This window comes from Petaurus breviceps, unplaced genomic scaffold, assembly GCF_028583685.1.
Source record: "Petaurus breviceps papuanus isolate PSGF00001 unplaced genomic scaffold, PetGlider_PUasm1.0 90823, whole genome shotgun sequence".
NCBI classification, from domain to species: domain Eukaryota; kingdom Metazoa; phylum Chordata; class Mammalia; order Diprotodontia; family Petauridae; genus Petaurus; species Petaurus breviceps.
In genome coordinates this window covers 10,268,452-10,274,998 of record NW_027187352.1, presented here as the reverse complement: position 1 = coordinate 10,274,998, position 6,547 = coordinate 10,268,452, and the positions used below count along the sequence as shown (strand labels likewise).

The 6,547-nt window shown below is 40.8% G+C and overlaps 1 protein-coding gene across 2 annotated transcripts in view; it reads left to right on the top strand.

Moving 5' to 3' along the window:
* The window catches only part of TENM4 (teneurin transmembrane protein 4), a 1,707,472-nt gene that overhangs the window by 1,167,372 nt on the left and 533,553 nt on the right, over nt 1-6,547 (top strand). The window lies entirely within an intron of this gene.

Below are 6,547 nucleotides of genomic sequence, written 5' to 3'. Positions count from 1 at the left end.
TCCCCCAGTGCTGCCCCCATCACCATCATCATTGACATTCTCCCCCAATGCTGCCACCACCACCACCACCATCATCAACATATACATAGAGCTTTAAGATTTGCCAGCATGCTTTATAGACGTTACCCCCCTTCCATTCTTACGATAGCTCACTGAGGTAGAAATTACACATCCTATTATATCCATTTTACCAAGAAAACCCTTGACTACATTTGAAGTACCATTCAAATATCTCTGAGTCTGAGTTTCCCCATCTATAAAATGGGTTGGGGGAAAGAGTTGAATAAGATGATCCCTTAGCAGTCTAACATTCCTTGAGTTTATGAGGTTCATTCAGACATTGTGGTAAGGTTATCTAATCTAAGCTTGTCATTTACCCTGGATTCCCAATTCACTAAATTCAAATCCTATCCCTGACATATGTAGTCATGTGACTCTTACATTGCAATTCTATGGTACTATAAATTGTAGAAAAATCACCAATCTGCACTGGCAAAGGGTGTTTCCTCACTGGGAGTTCCATACAAAAAATAAATCACAGATGTGAATAACAATAAACTGACCTAGCCTTTTATCCCCACAGATCAATGTCTCCACCTTGGGTATTGCATCCTTGTGACAGATGTAGTGGTGGACTGCCATATATGCCAAATGTTAATAATCTGAAATTGCTTTGTACATGTTTTATATTTGAGAGGCAGAGTAACGGGAGGCCTCCCTGCCATATCCTGGCCTCAATACTCTCAAATACAAGTGGGAAGCATTTAACAAAATAAAAAATGCAATAAAACATAAATAACATTACATTTTTTAAACTAAGTTAATAAATGACCTGTAGGCAACCTTGTATATGGATTAGTGGCCCCAATTTCTATTTGAGTTTAATATCACTGCTATCATGGATTATGAGCCTGCCTTGAAGCCAGGAGGTCCTGTATTTAGGTCTTGCCTATGACACATACTGGATATGTGACCCTAAATAAATCACTTAATTTCTCAGTGCTCTAGTAATCTCTCTTTGAGTATAGGTTGCAGAGAAGGTACTGACCTGTATTGGAAAAGAGAATTCCTCTGTACCAATAAAATTATAAAGTGGGTTCTTGTCTCCCTATATTTTGTCTCTACTGATATGAGTACATATTGCTTCCTTCAAATAGAATATAAACTCCTTGAGGGCAAGCCCTGAGTCCTATATCCCTAGTGCCCACCACAGTGTAAAGATTTCATAAATGCTTGTTAACTGATTAACAATGAATGAGTGGACAGTAGCAATTAATACCAGATGCAGCAGTATAGAACCAGCTTGGTCACGTCCTAGAGACTCCGACTGAGAGTTCACCTGATGCAGCAGAATCAGACCAGCCAAAGAATTTGCTCGGGTCCACTTAAAAAAACAAATCCAAAATAAATAGCCTCTAAATTCCCCTCCCTCCAGCATGGCCTCTGGTTCTGCAACAGCCTTCACAAGCAATGGCAGAACAAAGAGGACTTGACTGTTTTCTTCCCATAAAACAAAAGTTTATAAGCCAAGTTAACAGAAAGTTGGAAAATGCCTAATGTCTCACCACACTACTTGCCCCTACAGTTTTCATAGATTAGCCTTCCTGACAATCAGTTAACCAACATCTGGAGGAAGAGGTACCCAGCTTGTCAAAAAAAAATGGCAAATAAGAGAAGGGGAACACTTCAGGAAGACAGGGAGCCAGGATTCCATACATATTGCCTAAAATGTATCAAATATTCAGTCAATGATGGGCCCAGTGGGTACAAAAGCAAGTGGTCTTAGGATGCATTAAGAAAGGCAGAGTTGGGGCAACTGGGTGGCTCAGTGAATAGAACAACAGCCCTGGAGTCAGGAGGACCTAAATTCAAATGTGGTCTACACTTGACACTTACTAGCTGTGTGACCTTGGGCAAATCACTTAACCTCAATTGCTTTGCCTTCCCCCCTCGAAAGAAAGGAAAGAAGGAAAGAAAGAAGGAAGGAAGGAAGGAAGGAAGGAAGGAAGGAAGGAAGGAAGGAAGGAAAGAAGGAAAGAGTACCTGGAGTGAGGGAGGTGATAGGGCTCTTGTACTTTGCCCTAGTCAGACCACACCTGGAGTATTATATGAGTTGCTAGGGCAATTAATTGGATGATGCAATGGATAGATTGAAGGACTTGGAGTCAAGAAAACCTAAATTAAAATCCTGCCGATCCCAATAAGTCATATAACCTCTGCTGACTCAGTTTCCTCTTCTGTAAAATGGGGATAATAATAGCAGTATTAAGCTTTAAAGTGCTATAAAAACACTTGCTCTTATTATTCTGGGTGCCTCATTTTAGGATAGTCATTAACAAGCTGGAGAGGACCCCAAAACTAGTTTACTGATAGGACTGAAGACTTGTTACATGAAGAGATTCAGTTGAAAGTAATGAGGAATTTTGAATGTTGGAGAAGAGTTGTTATTTTTCATGGTAATGCCTCCTCTGGAGGGAGAAAGATCAGCTTGGACCTGTGTGGACATCTTTTTGTTAAAGAGACCTCTTCATGTGTTCTCTCTTCTTTTCTACAAGTGCTCCTATTAATTGTACCCCATCCCTAAACTGGTCAATATTTTCTTGCCTCAAAAGATGAGGAGAAAAATTCAAAACCCCAGAAGTCTATGCAGTTTTCCACCATTTTTTTTCCCTCTAGAGATAGCTTTTGACAAGTGATTGAAGGACCATCAAGTACAAGAGGGTTTGGACTTATCTTGTTTGAACTCAGAAGCAGAAGTAGGAGTAGTGGAAGTGGGGGAAGGGGGACATTACAGAAGGGAAAAGTATAATTCAATGGAAGGGGAGTGGCCAGGTAGCACAGCGAGTAAGACCACCGGCTCCAGTATTGGGATGACCTGGATCAAATCCGGGCTCAGATACTCAGCACCACATCCAGAAATAACTGGCTGTGTAACCTTGAGCAAGTTACTTAACCCCGATTGCTTTAAAAAAATAATAATTCGATGGAAGGAAAACTTCTTAACAATTAAAGCCATCCAGGGGAATGTGCTATGTTAGCTGTTAGCAGCTCCTCTCTCACTGGAAATCAACAAGAGTACTGAATGAACCATAAGATACACTTGTTCAGGCATAAGTTAAAGTAGATGAACTCTACATTGTCTTGCATCTCTGAGATCCCAATACTCCACAGTGACATCTGTATACATTCCATAGGAATATAAATTAAATTTCCTTTCTTCACAGGCAATGGGGTCCCCACGGTCACCTTCAGTATGACAGCATTATATCCTAAAGTTCCCAAACCTCAGGAAAGACCAATAGGAACTAGTGAATATTCAACAACAGTAACCCTCCTCATTGCATCTCAATGGACAGCAAGTCAAATGACCTAGGTTTAAATCTGCCTTTGTGCAGGTTACTTATCATCTCTAGGCTTCCACATTTGTAAAGTAAGGGCAGAATAGATGCTGTCTGAGGCCACTTTCATTTTTAACCTTCTGTCATCCAAAAGAACCAAGATGCATAGACAAGTGATAGATAAGATGGTTATTCTCAAAGCATAGAGATCAATGCTGTTACTGTTATTGCTACCACCACCATCATCATCATTATTAATAAGATTGGCTTTTTGGAAGAGGTAGAACTTACTTGACTACAAAAACACCTAGAAGCAAACCCCCACATCTCAAAAAAGGATAAACTCAGTGGACCAGGAAGATTGCAGGCAGATTTTTTTTTAAGTGACCATCAAAAGGTTTAGTTAGGTGGGTAGGATTTAGATAAGCAAAATTAGGGAGTTTTGAGGGTAGGGCTAGATTCCAGCCCAGCTGAATAGTGAGTAGGGCATTGGACTTGAATTCAGGGAGAGTTAGATTTAAATCCCACCCCAAGAACTCACCATCTCTGTGACCCTGAACATGTCACTTAACCTTTGTATGCCTCAATTCCCTCCTCCCTAGCCTAGGAGGATTGGACTTGATGGCCTCCTAAGATCTCCTCCAGCTCTCAATCTATGATCCCATGTGGTGAATAGTGTGAGCATTTTTAAATGCCCTCTATTATCCCAAACTGTGGTATTTGTAATGTACCTGTGCCTGATAATGCATAGAGAAGCACTATAGAAATGCTTATTCTCTTCCCCTTTCCCATCTGCTGGGTAGCCCTGCCTGCTTTCCTAGGCATGCTTCCTTTTCCTTTCCTTTTCTGCTACAAACTTGCCTACTAGCTCTTCCCCACATGTAAGATTTTATCTTTTCCCTCCATGACTGCACAAGTAGTCCCCTTGTATCTGGGATGCCCTTCATCCTGTCCTCTTGTAGAATCTCCCATTCAAGTTAGCTCAGTACCTCCCCCTACAGAAAGGCCTTTCCTGCCCCCGTTTCCATCATTATTAGCACTGTCCCCCTTAAAATTACTTCGTAATACTCTGAAAAAACTTCAAATGTATTCTCCTGTGTACATATTATATAACATGGTAAGCTCTCTGAGGGCAGGGATTGTTTGGTTTTTTTTTTCCTAATTGCTCCAACACCAAGCACAGGACCTTGGCTAGAAAGGGCATTTAATAAATGCATTTTGAAAAAGTTCAATGAGCCCATTTGAGAACACGCATGCACGTGCAAACTGATTTGAAGAGCCTGGACAGGATGGGGGAATGCATTTGTCTTTGGGTTGTTAGAGCATCTACTCCAGCCTTTTCCTGGAACAACAGACACTCTAACCAAGAAACCCTATCTGAGAAGTGCTCAAGGCTGTGACACTTTAAATTTGACCTGCTGCAAAAAAAAAAAAGAAAGAAAGAAAAAAACTTGCGATTTATTCCCGTAATGGTTCAAAAGTTCATTTGGCTGCAATCTAAGCTAATGGACTTCCCTTCCTCTGTTTGAAATATTAAGCCAATACAGCTGGAAGGACCTCCTCCCACTTGCCTCTGGGATGGAGTTTTTTGTAAATTTCTCCCTTTAGCTCTGAAATGAGGATTTTGGGGGGGGGAGTTGGATTTTTTTTGTTTGTTTGGTACATTTCTCTTTTCAGCTCTAAAACGAATTTTTCAGTTTTGTTTTTGTTTTTTGTTGTTGTTGTGTGTGTGTGTCTTTGGGGGGGGGTGCTAACATACAATTGTTGATTCTTCAGGTTCTCCACATCAGGATCTAAAGACATGGCTATAGGAGAAAGCACCAGGGTCAACTGAGCTGCTCCTTAAACCAAGTCAGAAAAGGGCTGTGCTGATTTCCAATCCATTAGTGGTATACATTTTAGAAATCAATTTGTTCCTGTATTACTGTATCTACTTCACTGGGGAAACACATCGGTGTCATGGAAACAGCAGTGAATTTGGAGTAAGAGGATTGTTCTACCATAGTCTTGGTCTTCTTCCCTTACCAGCAATGGGGCCCTGGGAAAGTCCCTATGCCTGGATCAGACTCAGTTTCCTCATCTATAAAAATGGGGATAATAATATCCCCTACCAGATAGTATTGTTGTGAGGACTGAATGAGATAAGACACTTAAAGCCCTTAAACCTTAGAGTATTACATGAACATTTGCTATTATTAATCACATTTGAGTCTCCATACAACCCTTTGAGATAGTGATTTTATTATTATTTTAATATGAGGAAACTGAGAAGTTGTCACTCTCCATTATCGTGTGCTGTCTTTTAGAACGACCATTCCCATACTTTTCCCAACAGCCTTTTGTGTGTCATTAGGGTCCTGCCCCCTATGTCTGGAAATACCAAGCAAGAGCACCAGAGAATCCTAAATCCTAAAACATGGAAGGGACCTTAGAGGTCATTTCATCCAAACACTTTATTTTACAGAAAAGACTGCTACTAAGTTCCAGAAAGGGGAAGGCTTCTCCCCTCCTTTGACAACGTTTGCATGACTAGTTGGGGGATTATCATAGAGGTTACATTTCAGGTATAGGTTAAACTGGATGGCTGCTGAGAGCCTTTCAGACATTTCCTATGATTGTGTGAAGGGTTTTGCCCATGGTCATACAGTAAGCTAGTGGTCAAGCCAAGATTGGTGCCTAGGCCTCCTGGCTTCCAGCTCAGCTGTCTTTTGGGTATTCCTTTCACATCATAGCAGTAGATTCTTTCACTGACTAAATGTAGTCATAAAAATGATTATTTGATAAAAAGCCCCCATCCTATAGCTATTTTAAACTTGGAAAATCTAAGGGACTATGTGCTCTGCACACAATAGTGACAATGTTTGTGGATGATCATAACAGCTAACATTTACAAAATATAGCGCTTTTAGGCTTTTAAAACACTTTGGATAGAGCGCTGGACCTGGAGTCAGGAAGACTCATGTTCCTGAGTTCAAATCTGGTCTCAGACACTTACTAGCTGTGTGACCCTGGGCAAGTTACTTAAGCCTCTTTGCCTCAGAAGGAAATGGCAAACTACTGCAATATCTTTGCAAAAATAAGAAAAAGAAAAGAAGAATGGAAGGAAGGAAGGAAGGAAGGAAGGAAGGAAGGAAGGAAGGAAGGAAGGAAGGAAGGAAGGAAGGAAGGAAGGAAGGAAAGAAGGAAGGAAGGAAGGAAGGAAGGAAGGA